This window comes from Dasypus novemcinctus, chromosome 5, assembly GCF_030445035.2.
Source record: "Dasypus novemcinctus isolate mDasNov1 chromosome 5, mDasNov1.1.hap2, whole genome shotgun sequence".
Taxonomy (NCBI): domain Eukaryota; kingdom Metazoa; phylum Chordata; class Mammalia; order Cingulata; family Dasypodidae; genus Dasypus; species Dasypus novemcinctus.
In genome coordinates, this window is record NC_080677.1 from 108,120,695 (window position 1) to 108,141,742 (window position 21,048).

At 43.0% G+C, this 21,048-nt stretch overlaps 1 non-coding gene across 1 annotated transcript; it reads left to right on the top strand.

The window, feature by feature from the left end:
* The first annotated feature begins 18,736 nt into the window (after positions 1 to 18,736).
* LOC111765317 (U6 spliceosomal RNA) lies at positions 18,737 to 18,843 on the top strand. Its single transcript, XR_002797698.1, has one exon. It is a non-coding gene; the product is annotated as a U6 spliceosomal RNA (small nuclear RNA).
* Positions 18,844 to 21,048: the final 2,205 nt, after the last annotated feature.

Below are 21,048 nucleotides of genomic sequence, written 5' to 3' on the forward strand. Positions count from 1 at the left end.
ACCCACCTTGTACAAGAGGCAAGGCTTCCTACACTTGCCACGGACTCCACAATTGCCCATTCCCCCCTTCCTCCAGCTTTAGACACCTTGAAAGAAGATCAGTCGTAGGTTATCTAATTTTAGCTTCCTACACTTGGTCTCCTTTCTTCTTGTGTAAATGAGCTCTACTCAACCAGGAGACTTTAACTCTTCGGGTGGGGTTCAGCACGCCGGCCTAATCCTGGAGCCCAGAGCACAGCAAAGGCCAGAGCTGTAGGTGAGAGCCAGATTCTGACTCAGAAAATGATTCACAGTCGCCAGGTCCAAAGGGCAGATGATATTGTTTCTGAGATAATAACAGTAAGAGAAAACAGGAAAATAGTACTTGTTATGTGCCTGGCACTGTTCCAAGCACCTTCCATCCTTTTGATCTAGAGAAGTACACAGCAGCCGATGACAGAGCTCAGCTAGGTCGGCTCTTACCCCTAGTGGGCTGATTCCCTAGAGAGGGCCAGTGCACCTCAGGCTTACTATATTTTCTTTATTTTTATTTTTTTAAAAGATTTATTTCTCCCCCTTCCCATTATCTGCTCTCTGTGTCCATTCGTTCTGTGTTCTTCTGGGTCCGCTTGTATTCTCATTAGGCGGCTCCGGGAACCGATCACTCTCTGCGCCACCTCAGCTCCCTGTTCTGCCATGTCTTCTTATTTTCTCTCCTCTGTGTCTCTTGTTGCATTATCTTGCTGCGCCAGCTCTCCACGTTGGCTGGCACTCCTGTGTGGGGTGGCATTCCCACATGGGGTGGCACTCCCACATGGCTGGCACTCCACGTGGGCCAGCTTGCTGCATGGGCCAGCTTGCCCTCACCAGAAGGCCCCAGGCATCGAACCCAGGACCTCCTTCCTATATGGTAGATGGGAGCCCAACTGCTTGAGCCACATCCATTTCCCCTATATTTTCTTAGACCCATTTTGTTTGTAGTCCCTGCAAAAGTGGTCCTTGGGGAAACTGAGGCAACTCAGCAACAAGTGGCAAAAAGGAGGCAAGAACAATGGTTGTGTTATCTGAGTAGAAGCAGAGCAGTGGGGCTTGGAATCAAGCACACCCAGTTGGAATCTGGATAGTCACAGACCAGATGGGAAAGTTACTGGTGCTCCCTGTGAATGGCTGATCACGCTTCACTTCCAAGGTTGCAGTGAGGATTATATTAGCTTCTAGCACAGGGTTTGGTACATGACAAGGACCTCAGTAAACATTGTTGCCCTCACCAACACATCTTCCTGCTTTTTGTCCTGTCTCTTTGCCTCTTTGCCTCCCTAATGTTTCCACTCTTCAAGATGCATGTGAGCTTTGACTTATAACTGATAGGACTTTTTGGATTCTCTCCACCACTTCCCACCGAAGTTTCCTGCACCCCACCCTCCATCCTCTGGCATGTATTCCCATAGGGCTCAGCACATACCCGTTTTTTCAATTGGCTATTTAATTGCCTATAGTCCCCACTAAACTCTAAGGGCCTTGAAGGCCAGGGCCCCATATTTCATTTTTTATTTTTTACATTTTTATTTATTTCTCTCTTCTTCCCCCCACGCCCCTCCCCCCACCGTTGTCTGCTTTCTGTGTCCATTCGCTATGTGTTCTTCTGTGTCCGCTTGCATTCTTGGCGGCGCCAGGAATCTGTGCCTCTTTTCATTGTGTCATCTTGCTGTGTTGGCTCTCCGTGTGTGCAGTGTCACTCCTGAGCAGGCTGTGCTTTTTTCGCATGGGGTACACTCCTTGCACATGGGGAACCCCTATGTAGGGGACTCCCCTGTGTGGCATGGCACTCCTTGCACGTGTCAGCAGTGCACATGGACCAACTCACCACACGGGTCAGGAGGCCTAGGTTTGAACCCTGAATCTCCTATATGGTAGGTGGACAGTCTATCAGTTGAGCCAAATCTGCTTCCCCAGGACCCCATCTTTTAATTTTTTAATTTCTCAATGTGTGGCCAGCATATAATAGGCGCTCAATAAATTTTTGAAAGATCAAAGATAATTATATCAGTCAGGGTTCTCTAGAGAAATGGAATTGATAGATGTATAAGGAGAGGAGGGGACTGATTTATAGGAACTGGCTCCTGTGACTTTGGGACTGGCAAATCTGAATTTTTCAGAACAGGCCACAGAAGAAGTAGGCCAGCTGAGAAAGAGGTAGAAATTCTTCTGACTGCTGAAATCCTCGGTTTTTGATAATGATTTAAACCCATCTATAAAGTACCCTCATAGTAACAATTAGGCCAGTGCTTGCTTGAACAAACAACTGGACACCACCTTGTCACCAAGTTTCATGAAATTTACCATCACACTGACCCAGATGTGAAAACACTTGTTTTGCAGTTTGGGATATTATGTAAAAAACAAAAAGAAGGTGGCTTAAAAAAAACAAACTTTGTTTTTAATTCGTGGAGAAGACTGGGTATCTAAAACAGAAGTCTTGTTGATTGTTTCTTTTTTTTAAAGATTTATTTTATTTATTTCTCTCCCCTTCCCCGCTGTTGTCTGCTCTCTGTGTCCATTCACTGTGTGTTCTTGTGCGTCCACTTGCATTCTTGTCAGGCAGCAATGGGAATCTGTGTCTCTTTTTGTTGTGTCATCTTGCTGCGACAGCTCTCTGTGTGTGTGGCACCACTCCTGGGCAGGCTGTGTTTTCTTTGCACAGAGTGGCTCTCCTTGTGGGACGCACTCCTTGCATGTGGGGCTCCCCTACGCAGGGGACCCCCCTGCACGGCATGGCACTCCTTGTGCATGGCAGCACTGCACGCGGGCCAGCTCCACACAGACCAGAATGCCCTGGGTATTGAACCCTGGACCCTCCATATGGTAGGTGGACGCTCTATCAGTTGAGCCACATCTGCTTCTCTGATTATTTCTGTCATCATTTTTACATCATTTCAAATTTATAGAAAAGTTGCAGAAGTTAAAGGAATGCCTATGTGCTCTTTACCCAGATTCACTAATTGTTTGTGTTTTGCTCCATTGGCTTTATCCTTTTTCTTTATATATTTATATAGATATGTATTTTATCTGACTCGTTTATAAACTGGGATATTGTGCTCCTTTTCCCCTAAACATTCAGTGTGTGTTTCCTAAGAACAAGGGCACTCTCTTAGACGATGGCACTACAATTGTTTAGTTGTTTGTTTTTTCTAAAGTGAAAAAGGCAAAAGAAAAGAGAGAAAGAATGAAGGAAGCTTGAGTGGTCCCAATCCTTTCCTGTGAAAGATTCAGCAAAAGTCCCAAGTAGCATTGTAACGGCCCCAGGATCATGGAGAATGCAGTATATGAAAGGATGTAGCTGAAGGTGGAGGCAAAGAAGGTTTTCCTCCAAGGAAGGAAAAAGCCATGCCAGTGGGTGCTGTAGGGCACTTTTTCTTCCCCTCTGCATTAGTCAGCCAAAGGGGTACTGATGCAAAATACCAGAAATTGGTTGGTTTTTATAAAGGGTATTTATTTGGGTAGGAGCTTACAGATACCAGGTCATAAAGCATAAGTTACTTCCCTCACCAAAGTCTATTTTCACTTGTTGGAGCAAGATGGCTGCTAACAGCTGTGAGGGTTCAGGCTTCTTGGGGTCCTCCCTTCCACAGTCTTGCTTCTCTCTGGTTTCAAGTTTTCTTTCTTCCTGGGGCTGGCTTCTCTTTCCTCTGTGAGCTTACTTCCCAGGGCTCCAGCTTAAGGCTTCAGCATCAAACTCCAACATCAAAAACCATCAACTCTGTCCTTTGCCATGCCTTTTATTTATTATTATTATTATTATTTTTTAAAGATTTATTTATTTATTTAGTTTCCCCCTCTCCCCTGGTTGTCTGTTCTTGGTGTCTATTTGTTGCGTCTTGTTTCTTTGTCTGCTTTTGTTTCTTTGTCCGCTTCTGTTGTCGTCAGCGGCACAGGAAGTGTGGGCGGCGCCATTCCTGGGCAGGCTGCACTTTTCTTTTCACGCTGGGCGGCTTTCCTCACAGGCACACTCCTTGCGCGTGGGGGCTCCCCCACGCGGGGGACACCCTTGCGTGGCACGGCACTCCTTGCGCGCATCAGCACTGCGCATGGGCCAGCTCCACACGGGTCGAGGAGGCCCTGGGTTTGAACCGCGGACCTCCCATGTGGTAGACGGACGCCCTAACCACTGGGCCAAAGTCCGTTTCCCTGCCATGCCTTTTATCTGTGAGTCCCCACCCACCAAGTGGTGGGAAATCAACACCCTAATCATGACTCAATCATGCCCAGGTACAGAGCAGATTATAAACATAATCTAATATCTATTTTTGGAATTGATAACCATATCAAACTGCTACACCCTCCTCCTCCTGCCCAATAGCTAAGAGGCATATAAGTCTTTTGACACTGTAGAAAGGTGCATGATGGCGTACATCATAAAGGAGTGAAACAGCAGGCTCTGAAAGAACTCTCAGAAAACTGCCTTTTTTTTTTTAAAGAAGCATTGGATTTTGGAAATGGCATTCTCTTGCCCCTGATACAATCCCTTCATTTCTCAAGTGAGGAAAGCAATGCGTAGGTCCCTCTACTGCTTTGAGCTGCACAGGAACTGCACCTGGACCTGGAGCCATGGGCAAATGCCAGGAGGATAGAGGACAGGGAGTTAGCCAGGGCATTCAGGGATACAGTTACAAAGAGGTGGCCATGAAGATGGCAACACGGTGGCAGTGATAGAAACTTCCAAAGAAGACAGGATCAACTTTCCTGCAGAGGTGACATTTTAACTGGAGGGTGATGTGTTCTGACTTCACTGGAGAGTCCTTATCCTATGTGTCTCTTCTTTTAGCTTCTTCTTATTTGTATCCTTTTACTGTAATAAAACTTGAATCGATCAACAGTTGAGCCCCAAAGGACTGATCAGAAACATTACTGAAGAAGGAAAAAAAGAAACCATGTAACGAGCCCTAGAGAAACAGAACTTCACAATGGGAATCTGGAACCACCTCTCTGATCTGGTTAAATTTAAAGCCATCAATACTTATGATGTCACTGCTCGAGTGGCTCGGAGTCGTCCTAACAGTTTGCTTTGATGGTTGACTTTTTGACCTGTTCAGAAGGCAGAAGGATCCTGGAGAATGATAATGGATTTTTTTCTAAATTTCAATTTATTCCAATGGGGACTTCAATTGCAGCTGCTGTTTCAGATGTGGTCTCTTTACTGGAGCAGATCAACGTATCTCCTAGTATCTGGTATGCAGATATTAATTGGGTAAAAAAATTTTTTTTCTATATACCTGCTAGTAAAAACCACCAGAAGCATTAAAAAACAACAAAACAAAACAACAGCAACAACAACAACAAAAAAAACTAGAGACCAGCAAGTGTGACTGCAGTACTGTGGAGTGTGAAGTCCAGGAGTGTGAAGTCTCAGACCATAAAAGATTGTATAATATTAACTTAGACTAGTCAAGATTTACACTAAATGAAAACATTGATATCGGGTGGGGGTGGGTGATGCTGTTCCCTTGCAGCACCCGATGTCTTCACTCACCCTCTGCCTACCCAGACCCGGGTATCTGGCAGCTCTCCTGGTTTCCCCAGATATCCTCTTGGCGTGAACCTCACTGGCCTCATTCTGGCCCATTGGTAGCAAGCGCCTCTAAGCCTGGTCCTCCAGCTCCTCACTCATAATGTTCATTGAATGATCTTCACCACCAGCCACTTTCTTCCTCCTTTTCCTCTACTCTTCTTCCCCTCCCCCCACAAGACTTCAGCTTCTGGTGCCATTTTGATATGCCCCTGTCCCTTCCTCTGTCCCACCTAGGTCCTATTGATCCACCAAAGACAATCTTGAACTGGAAATAGTGGTTGAGGCCCAGGGCACCAGGTTGGAAGGGAAACTTTTTACTGTATCCCTCTTTGTATCTTTTGAATGTCGAAGTATGTGAATGTATTATATACTAAAACAAAATACTCAAAACAATCTCATCTTCCCATGAACACTTTTCTTACTGTTCCCGGGAAAAGGGAGGCCTTTTCTTCCAGCCTCCTGTTCACTGTTCAGCAACTAGTGAACTCCAGGTGATGCTGATCACCTTTTCCTGTGTAAATGTCTGTCTCCCCTCCCAGACCACAAGCATCTTTAGGTAAAGAACTGTATCCTCCATAGTATCTCGAATGGGGCCTTGCAGAGATTGTGTTCAGTACTAAACAACTCATTAGTCAAACAAGGGTTAGGTAATAGAAGATGAAAATCAATGGGGAGTTGAATGAAGATGACAGTAAGGGAAGAATGTAGGGTTTCTTAATCAGTAAACTAGCATGTTAAATTATTTTAAGAACTTGAAGGTGGGGAGTTGTGCTAGTTGGGTGTCTTTTGGTTGCAAGTTGTAGAAACCAAACTACAATCAGCATAAGTGAAGAAGGAGAAGGAGAAAAAGATGAAGCTGTTCTTGACACACATAGCCTCTGGGTTATCCATCAGGCTGGATGTAGGGGCTCCTGGATGTCCTTCTCCCTCTCTTGGCTCTGTTGTCCCTGGATTGGCTCATCCCCAGCACCTCCTTTCCTTGGTAGCATGGAAGGCCGCTCCGGCAGTGCTAGGCTTAGTTTATTCTTACAACGTACAATAGCAGAGAAAAGAGTACTTCCTTTCTACTTTCTTTAGAAAAAAAGTTTATGGATGCTTTTCACTGGCCTGGTTTATAACATGTTTTCTTCCTTGAATTTATCGGTGTGGCCAGCGATGGAGGACTCTCACTGACCAGACCTGCATCCTGGACCTAGCCTGGGAGCTATAGCGATAGGGGTGCAGTCTGTCCCGCCTGAACCACAAGGACTGGGAGTGGGAGAACAGTAGTATCCCCCACAGGAAGGTGTACAGTGCAGACCAAAAGAACATGTCCAATATGGGAATTAAAGGTGATATAAATGTATAAATATTTATTGAATACTAAGTATCTACAGCATTGAGAATTAAAGTTCTATGAAGCTAATGGATCTAGGTATCAATGCATGGTAGCATCCCAAATGACATGAGCAGATACTACGTGACTCCTGAAAGAAGTACACAGGCACCTATGAAGTAGTCTCGCCAAAAGAAATGGTTTTGAACTAAAACTTAATCAAGCCTGTAGATCTAATTTCCAACTTACAGGACATACAGAAGACAATATTTGGGGATGCAATCAGCAAAATCCAGATTGTGGGAAACTCTGCAAGACCAGTTACCCAGTTTCTTTAACAAAAAATTTCATGGAAGATGGGTGGGTGGGTGGGGGGGTGGGCCTACAGATTAAGAACATTTAAGATTTAAAAAGAAATTTGACCTATCATAATAAGTGGGCTTTGTCTGAATCGTTATTTTAATACACTATGAGAAAAAAAATTTTAAGAGACAATAATGGAAAAATGAACATTGATGGGAATTATTGTTAATTTTTAAGGTATAATAACACTATTGTGGTTGTGTCCTTATATTTTATAAATACATATGAAAATATTTATAGAGAAATGATATGATGTCTGGGATTTGCTTTGAAATAATCCTGAGTAGGAAAGATTGGGTGAAATAAGATGGCTGTGAATTGAGAGTCAATGAAGCTGGGTGATTTCACTTTCTGTATGGATAAAATTTTTCCATAATAAAAAAGTTTTTAAAAAAGTATATGATATTGAAGGTAAAAAATGTAACATGGGACTGTAGAGCATAGTAAAACCGCATTTGAAATATGAATATGGGTAAAATTGCATATAGAAGACTGTTTTTCTTTGAAACTAAACAAATGTATGTTAACACTACAGGATGTTAATAGATACCACACTAATGAAAGAAGTTGTGGATGTGGGAAAAGTGGGGGGTGTGGGGAGTGGGGCATATGGGAACCTCCTATATATTTTAATGTAAAATTTTGTGTGATCTATGTCTCATTTAAAAATAAATTAATAAATATATATATATATATATATTTTAAAGATGTTAATAGACAAGAAACCACAGTATGCTAAGTGAAAGAAACCAGACACAAAGTATTATATAGTGTATGATTCCACTTATATAACATGTAAATATAAATCAATTTATAAAGACAAAGTTAGATTAGTGGTTATGTAGGGCTGGGGAAGGACTGCTAAGAGGTGTGGAGTTTTCTTTTTTGGAGTAATAAAATTGTTTTAACATTTTCTGTGGTGATGAATATACAGCATTGTGATTATAATAAAAGCCATTGACTATAAACTTTGGATAGATCATATGGTATGTGAATATATCTCAATAAAACTGCTTAATAAATAAATAAGCAAATTTGCAAGGATAGCCAGAAATAGCAGCTATGTACAGCAGGGGAAGCATGGAGACATTAAGGGGTGAAGAATTTTCTTGTTTGTTTTTTGTTTATTATTATTATAATTGAAATAATGAAAATGCTCTAATGATGATTGAAGTGATGAATGAACAACTATGTGATTATGCCAAATATTGACTGTACACTTTAGATGAACTGTATGCTTTATTAATATGTATCAATGAAATTGATTTGTTAAAAAAAAAGTATGTGATATAAACATATATGAAACTATTTAAAATAGATAAAACCATTGTCAAAAAGTAATTTTGGATTATAGGGAAGTAACAATATGAAAGGAAAGGAAAAATGGAGCACAAAGAGCTTAAGATTTGGAATAAGTAGCATTATTTCATTTATATATACTTAAAGTTTCTTATTTTGCAATATGTAGCCATAAAATAGAAGCTTTAAAAAATGATAACATGATAATGTAATTACATATACTTGCTTAATTTTTTAATATGATGCATTATCCAGGCAAACAAATAACTATGATATATTAGCAAAGTTGTGGAGAAAGAGACACTTTCCTCCATTGGTGGTGGGAGTACAAATTGAAAGAACCCTTATAGATGGGAATTTGTTAGTATCTAATCAAGGACACCCTTTGACCTACCAATTCCTTTTCTAGGAATTTATTGCTACAATTACACTCCCTCACATGTAAAATGCCATTCATACAAGATTATTCTTTGTAACATTATTATTAATAGTAAAAGACTAAAAACAAACTAAATGTCCCTCACTAGGTTAATTAAATAATGATACACATATGTAATAGAATACTATGCAGCTATAGAAAGATGAAGAATATCTTTTTGTATTATTATGGAAAAATCTTCAATATATGTTTTGAGTAAAAAAAGCAAGATGCAGAAGAGTGTATATCACACTATTATTGGATAAAAGTAAAAAATATTTTCATGAGAACTTATATATGCATAAAAAATATCTGGAAGGAAAACAAGAAACTATTAGCAGTAGTTACTTCCTGGGTAGATGGAAACTTGGCAGATGGGGCAGTAGAGGTAGAAAAGAAACTTTTCACTGTATGTCTTTAAATACATTTTAATGTTTGAACAACAAGTATATATTACATATTTGAAAATTTAAAGATTTTTAAAAAAAATTAATTGCTAACAGTTTATGTTGCAGTTTTGAATATTTGTTTTTAAAAAGAAGAAATATATACTATGCTGCAACTAAAGCATATAAAATAACAGTAGTGATGAATTTTACTATTTATATGTTTATAATGAATGCTCCTACCCTTTCTCTTTTTCAGTCCAAAAGGTTTTTATGAATCAAAAAATCTGAGTTCTGAGGGGGCCTGTTCCAGTCCTGGGATCACTAGGCCCGAGCTGGTGTAGAGAATTTGCTTGCACAGGTGAATCTTGTGTAGTCCAGCTTCAGCCTTATAGGGAAGGAAGAGACGAAGAGAAAGCGAGAGTCGCAGCCAGAATTCGAGCGTCAAAAGAGCCGGGAAGAGAAGGGAGAAGCCAGGAGAGGCCGCCATGTGCTTTGCCGTGACAGAAAAGCCAAGAACCAAGGGTTGCCTGCCGCCAGCTCCAGAAGGCCACAGTCTTCTGGGAGAAGGCATGGCCGTGAGGATGCCTTGATTGTGGACTTCTCCTAGCTTGAAACTGCTATCCCAAACTCTTCATTGAAACAAGACATGTAGACAACCTGGTTGTGAAACTTACTGAAATAAGCCTCAGGACTGTGACTGTGACCCCAACCACAGCTCTTGGCAGCTTACCTGGCAAAAGGCAAGGTAAACCACCTGCATGTTGGAAAAGGCACCTCAAGTCTGTGCTGAACGTGAACCCAGAAAGCCAGAGTGGGAGTCCTGCCAGGGGCCGAGGTGGGGACAGGCTGGGAAGCAGCCAGGGGTGCGGCCTGGGACTGAGAGCAGAGGTCAGAGCTCAGTTGCCGAGGCGCCTAGGAGGTTCCCGCGCTCAGGGTCATGGGGAGCCTACCGTTTCTGCTGCTCGGGGGCCTCCTCAAATCTGGGGAAGTTCTAAAGAGCTCATCTTTTGCCAACAGCTGCTGGATGCGCACAGGTACCTTGGCGTGGCTTGGATTGACTCAGAGCAATTACTTGGAGGCCAGTCGCTTCCAGCAGCCCTGGTCCCAGGGCAACTTCAGCCACCTGTAGTGAGAGGAACTGCAGCAGATATTTCGGGTTTATCAAAGCACCTTCACCAGGGACAGTCAAGATTTTGTCAAAATGCTGCATTTAACCTATCCCATTGAGATCCAGGTGTTTGCCAGGTGTAAGGTGCAAACTGGAGTGCCTCAGAAAGCTTCCACAGAGCATTTCAAGGAAGAAATACCCTGAATTTCCAAGGAACTTCATGGGAGCTGACTCCCAGGCACCCTGCTTTGGGTCCAAATAGCCAACAAAGTGCTCAACCAGGACCAAGGGACTAAGGGAACAGTGCAGTGGCTCCACATAGACACCTGCTCCTGATTTGTCAGCCGCCTCCTTGGGCAGGGAAGTCAGAGCTGGGAAAGCAACGGTGAGGAGGAGCAGTCAGACCCTCAGAGAGACAATGTCCTGCTCAGTGCTGATGGGACATGGTGGCCCTGGCTGTCCCTGCATGTGGCAGCTGGAGAGGTGGCTGTCCTGTCCTGCCGGGTGAGGCACAGCAGTCTAGGGGCCCAGGACATCCTCCTCTGCTGGGATGGGAGCCACATCTCTGTGTGCCTGATCATCCTGGCAGCGCTTAACGTTGTGGTTTAAGAAGCTTCTGTCAAGACATCCCTTGACTCTCCTAAACTCACCTGTCTCTCTGGAGTCCAGTACCTCAAGTTCCTAAGACGTCAGCCTGGTCTGCTAAGGAACTGAGAGTGGAGTACAATCATAAGGCAGCTCCCATCCCATCCTTCTAATATTTTATCTAAAAGAATTTGCATTCATTTTCATTAGACTACAAACTCAGATACTTACCAGGGATGAGCAGATTATGAAGAGGATATAAGTACATGCCTGTTTAGTGTTTGAGTGATGGGATCTGCAATGAATGGCAAAGTACATGTCCTGTCCAAGGGAAGCAGCTAGAGCTACTTGTTGTCAAGTATAGATTCAGGTTCGTCTTTGGCTATAATCTACATTTTTCAAGAAAAACTGGAAATCTGGAGTTTTATGTGAATACATATGATTTTTTAAATGTTAACTCAAGCTTTTACAAAAAACTGTGATTGATAACAACCCAGTTTGTGTGTCTTTTATAGAAAGTTTTTTTTGTGAATGACATATTGGCTGTTTTAGGACCTAGTCTCTGTTGTGAGTTTGGATTACAACCAAAAAGGGACATTTTCTCTTTTAAAGAAACTTGGACTGCTAGAGACAGAAGTGTCTCAAGTTTTTACTTTGTGTAACTTCATTAAGAGAAGAAAAATCAGAGAGTATACATATTATATGTGTGGTAGGTTGAATTACGTACCTCAGAAAACACATGTTCATAATAATCCTGTTCCTGAGGATGAGGATCCATTGTAAATAGGACCTTTGGAAACTCTTGTTTTTAGTTAAGGTGTGACCAACTGAATCAGCGTGGGTTGTACACTCATTCCTGGAGGCCAAATAGAGAGAAAGCAAAGGGAGGAGCTGGAAGCTGAAACAAGGGAGCCTAGAAAACAAAGGTGAAGACATGGCCATGGGACAGGAAAGCCAAGGAACTCCAAGGATTGCCAGCCCACTAGAATGCTACCGACTCCAAGCAGAAGGAGGCCTCCTGGCCTCCGAAACCATGAGCCAATCAATTCCTGTCGTTTAAGCATATACATAAAAAATTAAAATTTGTGAGTTTTATGCCACAGAGGAATGAACCCAAATCCAGACGAGACCCACACATGTACAGTCACTTGATTTATGTGGTGGCAATGTAGATTACTGGGGAAAGTTTGGTCGATAAACGATGCTGGGTCAATTGGCTACACTAACTTTTTTTTTTAAAAAGCATCTTGACTTCTACTTCACACCATACACAAAAATAAATTCTAGATGGATGGCAGATCCAAATGTTAAAATTTATATATATATATATATATATATATATATATATATATATATATATATGAATTTTGTTTTTTAGGTACTGGGGCCAGGGATTGAACCCGGGACCTAGTATGTGGGAAGCCAGTGCTCAACCACTGAGCCACATCAGCTCCCCTGAGTTGGTTTTCTCATTTGTTTGCTTGTTTGTTTTTTTAGGAGGCACTAGGAACTGAAGCCAGGACCTTCCCATGTGGAAAGCATGTGCTCAATTGCTTGAGCCACATCCGCTCCCATCTTCATTATTGTTAAAGATTTCTTTAAGAGGAGACACAACACACAACTTTAAAGAAAAAGATTTTCCATGAATAGAGTGAAATAGCGAAACACAGCCTGGAGAAACTATTTGCACTGCATGAAACCAACAAAAGTCTCACATCCAGAATATATAAATAACTCATACAAATCAATGAGAAAAGACAACCCAATAGAAAACTGAGCAAAAGCTTGAACAGACACTTCATGAAAGAAGATATACAAATGGTAAGGATGTGAAAAGGTAGCCTCTTTTTTTTTTTTATAATTTTTTTTCTCTCCCCCTAAGCCCCCCTCCCCAGTTGTCTGTTCTCTGAGTCTATTTGCTGCATGTTCTTCTTTGTCTGCTTCTGTTCTTGTCAGCGGCACAGGAATCTGTGTTTCTTTTTGTTGCGTCATCTTGTTGTGTCATCTCTCCATGTGTGCGGCACCATTCCTGGGCAGGCTGCACTTTCTTTCACGCTGGGTGGCTCTCCTTATGGGGCGCACTCTTTGCGTGTGGGGCTCCCCTACATGGGGGACACCCCTGTGTGGCAGGGCACTCCTTGCGCGCATCAGCACTGCACATGGGCCAGCTCCACAGGGGTCAAGGAGGCCTGGGGTTTAACCCCGGACCTCCCATGTGGTAGACGGATGCCCTAACCACTGGGCCAAGTCTGCTTCCCAAGGTAACCTCTTTAGTCAACAAGGAAATGCAAATTGAAGCCACCATACCATACCCATTCACCAACAGGCTAAAATTAAAGAGGCTGAGAAAGCCAAGTGTTGAAAAAGAATATGTATCTACCAGAAGTTTCACATGCTGCTGGAAAGAGTGTAAATTGATACAATCTCTTTATTTTTATTTTTTCCAAATTCTACTCAATTTATTCTTTTTTTTTAAAATATTACATTAAAAAAATATGAGGTCCCCATTCGCCCCCACCGCCCCCACCCCACCACTCCCCCCACAGTAACACTGTCCCCCATCATCATGACACATCCATTGTATCTGGTGAGTACATCTCTGGGCATCGCTGTACCCCATGGCCCATGGTCCACACCATAGCCCACACTCTCCCATGTTCCATCCAGTGGGCCATGGGAGGACATACAATGTCTGGCAATTGTCCCTGGAGTACCACCCAGGACAACTCCAAGTCCCGAAAATGCCTCCACATCTCATCTCTTCCTTCCATTCCCCGCATCCGGCAGCCACCATGGCCACTTTTTCCACACCAATGCCACATTTTCTAGATTATTAACCACAGTAGTTCATGAATAGGATATCATTAAGTCCACTCTGATCCTTACTGTATTCCTCCTTCCTGTGGACCTTGGCTTGGTTGTGTCCATTCCACATCTATGTCAAGAGGGGGCTTAGATTCCACATGGATACTGGATGCAATCCTCCTGCTTTCAGTTGTAGGCACTCTAGGCTCCATGGTGTGGTGGTTGACATTCTTCAACTCCATGTTAGCTGAATGGGGTAAGTCCAATAAATCAGAGTGTAGGAGCTGAAGTCTGTTGAGGCTCAGGGCCTGGCTATCACATTGTCAGTCCAGAGATTCAAATCCCCTAGATATATCTTAAACCCCAGCACCAACTACAATTCCAGTAAAGTAGCATGAAAGGCTTGTGAAAAGAGATCCCATCTGAGTCCAGCTCCATCACGCAGAAACACCAGCTCCAAAGAAGGGCCAACCGACATGGCAGTGAACCCCATCTGCCATGACCATAGAACCTGTGGGTCTCTTTAGCCCTCAAAAGGACCAATACCTGTGGTTGTATCTACTTTATCTGTCTCTGAGACTCTGCTCAGGTGTGCATAAGGGCAACCCCTCTGACAACCTCCAGACTCTTTTTTAGAGACTCATAGCCATATGAACTCATTTGTCCTTTCCATTTCCCCCTTACTTTAGGTCAAACAGCATTTTAAACTCCTGTTATTATATGTAGACAGGGATATTCTGCTGGTCCGCATTGAACCTTTAATTCAAGGTCACTTTCTAGTTACATCATCAGCTGGTACTTGGTATTGATCCCTCAGTGCCAGGGAGGCTCATCCCCGGGTGTCATGTCCCATGCTAGGGGGAAGGCATTGCATTTACATGCTGAGTTTGGCTTCGAGACTGGCCACATTTGAGTAACACGGAGGCTGTCAGGAGAGAACTCTTAGGCACAGTGCTGCTCTAGGCCTTTTTCTTATTTCAGGTGTATAGGCTCATAAGCACAGTCATTAGTATCAGGGGCTCACTGTTGGACCCTCATTCCTTCCTGGTCCTTACCATTGCACCTGGGGGACTGTGATACAATCTCTTTAGAAAATGGGAAATAGGGAGGCAGACTTGGCCCAGTGGATAGGGCATCCGTCTACCACATGGGAGGTCTGTGGTTCAAACCCCAGGCCTCCTTGACCCATGTGGAGCTGGCCCATGCGCAGTGCTGATGCACACAAGGAGGGCCATGCCACGCAGGGGTGTCCCCCACGTAGGGGAGCCCCACACGCAGGGAGTGAGCCCCATAAGGAGAGCGGCCCAGTGTGAAAGAAAGTGCAGCCTGCCCAGGAATGGCGCCGCACACACGGAGAGCTGACACACAAGATGACGCAACAAAAAGAAACACAGATTCCTGTGCCACTGACAACAACAGAAGTGGACAAAGAAGAACATGCAGCAAATAGACACAGAGAACAGACAACTTCGGGGGGGGGGGGTGGCAAGGGGAGAGAAATAAATAAAAATAAATAAAAGAAAATGGGAAATATCTACTAAAACTGTATTCTCTTCATATACTCCATGATTCAGCATGTGTATTCTTGGATATCTACCCAACAGAATAGCATATACATATGTGCATCCAGGGACATGCACAAGAATATACAAGCATTACCCATAATAGCCCCAAACTGGAAACAACTAAAATGTTCAGAATATTAGAATAATAAAGTTTGGTATATTTGTAAGTTGTAGGAATTGCTTACATATGACATGGTCAAATCTCACAAACTATGTTGAACCAAAAAAGCCCAGGCACAAAAGAATTCACACTGTAAATTTCCCTTTACATAGACTTCAAAAACAGGCAAAATTAATTCATGGTGTTAGAAGTAAGGCTAATGGTTGCCTTTGGGGAGGATTTGTTGGTAATGACTGGAAAGAAGGATAAAGGGGATTGTGTGCTGGTAATGTTTACTTATCTGGGTGGTTGTTACACAGCCGAGTTAATGCTGAAATTTCATTGAGCTTTGTGCTTTTTTTCTTTTGTGTTTTAATTCACTTTAAAAGTTTATTTAAAAAATAAATAATATCTTTTTAAAAATCAGTGGTGGGAAGTGGATGTGACTGAAGCGATAGGGCTTCTGCCTACCATATGGGAGGACCCAGGTTCAATCCCCGGGACCTCCTGGTATAAGAGAAGAGAAAGAATGCCTGCGCAGTGAGCCAGTGCCCACGTGGTGAGCCAGTGCCGGTGCGGTGAGAGTGTCTGCGTGGTGAGCCAGTGCCTGCGCAAGCAAGACGATGACACAACAAAAGAGACAAAGGGGAGAGTCGAGGCGAAGCACATCAGAGACCAAGAACTGAGGTGGCGCAGCTAACAGGGAACCTCTCTCTACATCAGAGGTCCCCTGGATCAAACCCTGGTGAATCCTAGGGGAGAAAAAATGAGAAGAGAAAACCAAAAAAAGAGAGAAATAGATACAGAAGATCACATAGTGAATGGGTACAGATAGCAAAAACAGGAGGGTGGGGACAATAAAATAAAATAAATAAATCTTTTTAAAAAATCAGTGAGGAGACCCTATTTAAAAATCCAGCGGCTGGGGAAGCGGCTGTGGCTCAATCATTTGGGCTGCCGTCTACCACATGGGAGGCCCTGGGTTCGCGTCACAGGGCCTCCTTGTGAAGGCAGGCTCGCCGGCACGCTGCAGAGAGCCACTGCCTGCAAGCACCGCGGAGAGCCGAATCAGCAAGTTGACTTAACAAAAAGGGAGACAAGTAAAAACACAGAAGAGCGTGCAGCAAATGGACACAGAGAGCAGACAACAAGCAAGCCACAAGGGAGGGGAATAAATAAAAATAAATACAGACACAGTAGAATGCACAACGAATGGACACAGAGAGCAGACTGCAAGCAAACCACAAGGTGGGGGGGAAATCCAGTGGCTGATAAAATTTTGCACATTTGTTTCCTGAGTCTTTTCCTACAGTGGAAATTCCAAATGTAAATAAAAGGACAGCTGAGTATTAAGATAGCTTTCTTTACATTAAATCTGCTGTCTGCAAGTCATTCTTCTAAAATATTATATTTACTATAAAAATAACACAATCATATAAACAAAATTTTGGAAAACAAAAGCCAAAAACCCCAACTTATCCCACCATTTTAAGCACAAATTGCTTTATAATTTTGATGCATTTTTGTCTCACATTTCTCCCTTTAAAAACAAGTAGATGGTCTTAAATATACTGAAATTATTTTTCCTTATTCAGAGCTTTAGTCACTTTATCATTAAAAGTATATATATATATTTAAAGATTTGTTTGTTTTTTCCCCCCTTCCCCTCCTTCCACCCTGCTGTTTCTGCTGTCTGTGTTGTCTTCCCTTCTTATTTTCTATCCTCTAGGATTCACTGGGATTCGATCCTGGAGACCTCCGATGGGGATAGAGGTTCCCTGTCAATTGCACCGCTGCAGTTCCTGGTTTATGCTGTGCTTCACCTTGACCCTCCCCTTTTCTCTCTTTTGATGTGTCATCATCTTGCTGCATGACTCACTTGCGCAGGGCACTGGCTCACCATGCAGGCACTGGTGCAGGCACTCGTGCTGGCACTGGCTCACCACTCAGGCACTGGAGCGGGCCCTGGTTTGCCACGCAGGCATGCTTTCTCTTCTTCCTTTTCACCAGGAGGCCCCAGGGATTGAGCCTGGGTCCTCCCATATGGTAGGTGGAAGTTCTATCACTTGAGCCACATTCGCTTTCCTAAAAATACACTTAAATTTAGTATTTGCCCAGCATTTAAAGTCTTCTCTTAAATACTTAGCACTGTGACTATGTCAAGTAAAAAATACAACTTGGCTCCCAAAAATAACATAATAATATATCTTGAATTCCAAAGCATCTTTCACTTTTGATAGTCTTATTTGCATAAAAGTAACAATGTTTTATTTTTTCTACTCCTTAGGTAAGAAAAACACAGCACATGGCTGATTGGTATTGGCACAACTAGCCTGCAAGGTTTCCCATCCAGCTTCTGCCTCATAGTGGGCCTGGTCATCAAAATATCAAATACCCAATTTACAGAACTCCAACTAACTAACAGTGGTTATCCTCCAACTCCATTGATTATTGGCCATTTAGATAACAAACTCACTGGAATCTGGTTAAAATGTTGTCGTCTTTAGATTCATGCGTGGAGTCACCCTATAGATATGATATTTTGGGGTCTTTTTTTTTCTCTATTTTCTTCTCTCACAGAAGTAATACTTCTTAAAAAACAGAGCTTGATGTCTTGGGTTTGGTTCCCTTAGTAGCAGACCCTGTAGGCAAGGATTTGAATGCAAATATTTTATTTGGACAGTGACCCTGGGAAGTGCTGTTGGGGAGTAGGGAAGTGAGAAGTGGGGGGAAGGAAGCCAACACAGGGTGCATGATAGAGCAGAGTTCCAGAATCCTGCGGGAGGACTCTGTGGCAGTGTAGAACACACCTCCCATGGTCCCAACCAAGGAATTAGTAAATTGGGTAGTCGTCCTCCCATTCCCACCTGTCAGCGGGCTCAGGGCTGCCCTGGGGTTGTGACCCTCTGGGATTTCTGGCCTATCCCTACTGGTGTGAGGCCAAGAGCAAGCCTGCAGGTGCTAAGGAAGGACACCTTGGGCATGCTCGGGTGTGAATCAGGCAGGGAATAGGGAAGAACCACTGGCCAGAATATATGCTAAACATAACCTATAGCTGAACTACCTTGATATAACTACTGTTAACATAGACATATTCCATCTCATTTTTGATGTAGTATATCTATATATTTTCACTTAAAATATATTTTAATAGATGGGATGATTTTGAGAAGAGTTTGGCATTTTAGCTAGTAAACATCGTTAGGCAGATTTACTGAACACTGACATTAAAAAGAAAATAAGAATGCGTAGTTAGGCAGCATATATACTAAAATTGGAATGATAAAGAGAAGATTGGCAGGGGCCCTACATAAAGATGACAAGCAAATCCATGAAGCGTTCCATATTTTTAAAAACAGGGTAGGGTAAATTGGGTGAAAAAATACACCTTAACGTAAACTACGGACTTTAGTTAATACTACAATTATAGTATTCTTTCATCAATTGTAACAAAGGTACCACACTAATACAAAGTGTTAATAATAGGGGGTGGGGTATATGGAAATGCTGTATTTTTTACATGATTTTTCTAGAAGCCTACAACTTCTCTAATTAAAAAAAAATAAGCCTATTGCAACATTCCAAGTAATATCCAAGTTTTTAAAAAAGAAAATAAGATAATATTATTAAAAAGAAAACCTTGGGAAACAGACTTGGCCCAATGGATAGGGCATCTGCCTACCACATGGGAGGTCTGGTGGGTTCAAGCCCCGGGCCTCCTTGACCCGTGTGGAGCTGGCCCATGCGTAGTGCTGATGCCGTGCCACGCAGGGGTGTCCCCCGCGTAGGGGAGCCCCACGCGCAAGGAGTGCGCCCGTGAGGAGAGCCGCCCAGCGGGAAAGAAAGTGCAGCCTGTCCAGGAATGGTGCCACACACATGGAGAGCTGACGCAGCAAGATGACGCAACAAAGAGACACAGATTCCTGGTGCCACTGACAAGAATGCAAGCAGACACAGAAGAACACACAGCGAACGGACAGAGAGAGCAGACAATGGGGGAGGGTGGTAAGGGGAGAGAAATAAATAAATAATAAATCTTTAAAAAAAAAAGACAAGCAAGATAGTGAGCTGATGTGACGGGCTGTTGCGACGGGCTGTTGTGGCGAGCTGTTGCAACAAAATGATGCAAAAGATACAAGAAAAAAGAAACATAATGAGATATACAACAAAGCAGGGTGCAGAGGTGGCTCAATCAATTAGCCACCTCCCTCCTGCATGGGAGGTCCCGGGTTCGGTTCCCTGTACCTCCTGGGGAAAAAAAAAAAGGAGATGACCACACAACAAACAGTCACAGCAAATGCACACAATGAGAGGGTAGGGAAAAATAAATAAAATAAATCTTAAAAAAAAAAAAGAGAATGCATGTCTGTTCTGCATTTATGTAGAAGAGATTAACCTAGAATCTAATGGGTTTATTTTTAGTGCAGATTTATGGTATACATTCTAATACTGTTTAAAGTACTTTGTAAAAGTTAACACTGCAGCATGCTGAATTAAAAGTGTTGAAAAGACAAGGGGGAAAAGCAATATATATATATATTTTAAATCAATATCAAATGCTCTGGAAGAATTTTCCAAAGTCTATATTTCTTTATTGAAATAAATCAGAATTGAAAAAGTGATCCACAAATTTTACTCTCCATATCTTCCTACTGAGTGTTATCAATCAGGCTGGGGTTGATTTGGATCATTCTTGAGTGTTGGTCACTTTCTTCTAAAAGTAAAAATCACCCTTTTCTTTTTTTTTTTAAGATTTATTTTTTATTTCTCTCCCATGCCCACCCCTCCCCCCCAGTTGTCTGCTCTCTGTGTCCATTCGCTGTGTGTTCTTCTGCATCCGACTGTATTCTTGTCAGCAGCACCAGGGAATCTGTGTCTCGTTTTGTTGTGTCATCTTGCTGCATCAGCTCTCTGTGTGTGCGATGCCATTCCTGGGCAGGCTGTGCTTTATTCATGCAGGGCGGCTCTCCTTACGGGGCGCACTCCTTGTGCATGGGGCTCCCCTACGCGGGGGACAGCCCTGTGTGGCACAGCACTCCTTGCACACATCAGCACTGTGCGTGGACCAGCTCACCACATGGGTCAGGAAGCCCTGGGTTTGATCCCTGGACCTCCCATGTGATAGGCGGACACTCAATCTGCTGAGCCAAACTCGCTTCCCTGACCCTTTTCTTAAGAATGTATTTATGCCTTCTGATAGTAAGAATCTCTACCTTCTGATGCCTTGGTGTGAGCCTCTGACAGAAGCTCTGCTGCTTGAACACTCTCCCGAGTTTGTGGAGAGAACCTAGCCATGTGAAGCTGTCTTGTGGGGTTAAAGGTAATACCCCTACCACATGACCTATCCTGGGCCACACCTGGCCTGGTCTGATTCTCCAGTCTCCAGTTGATTCTGTTGTCCCCTATAATTCTGCCAATTAATTCCTTTTTGCCAAAGTTTGTAACCAAAAGTATTTACTGAAAGATATCTGCTACTACTCCAGCAAAACCAGGCAACCCATTTCTATCATAATTTCCAAGAGTGCAGGGATTGTTTCTGTTTAACCCCAGGCACAT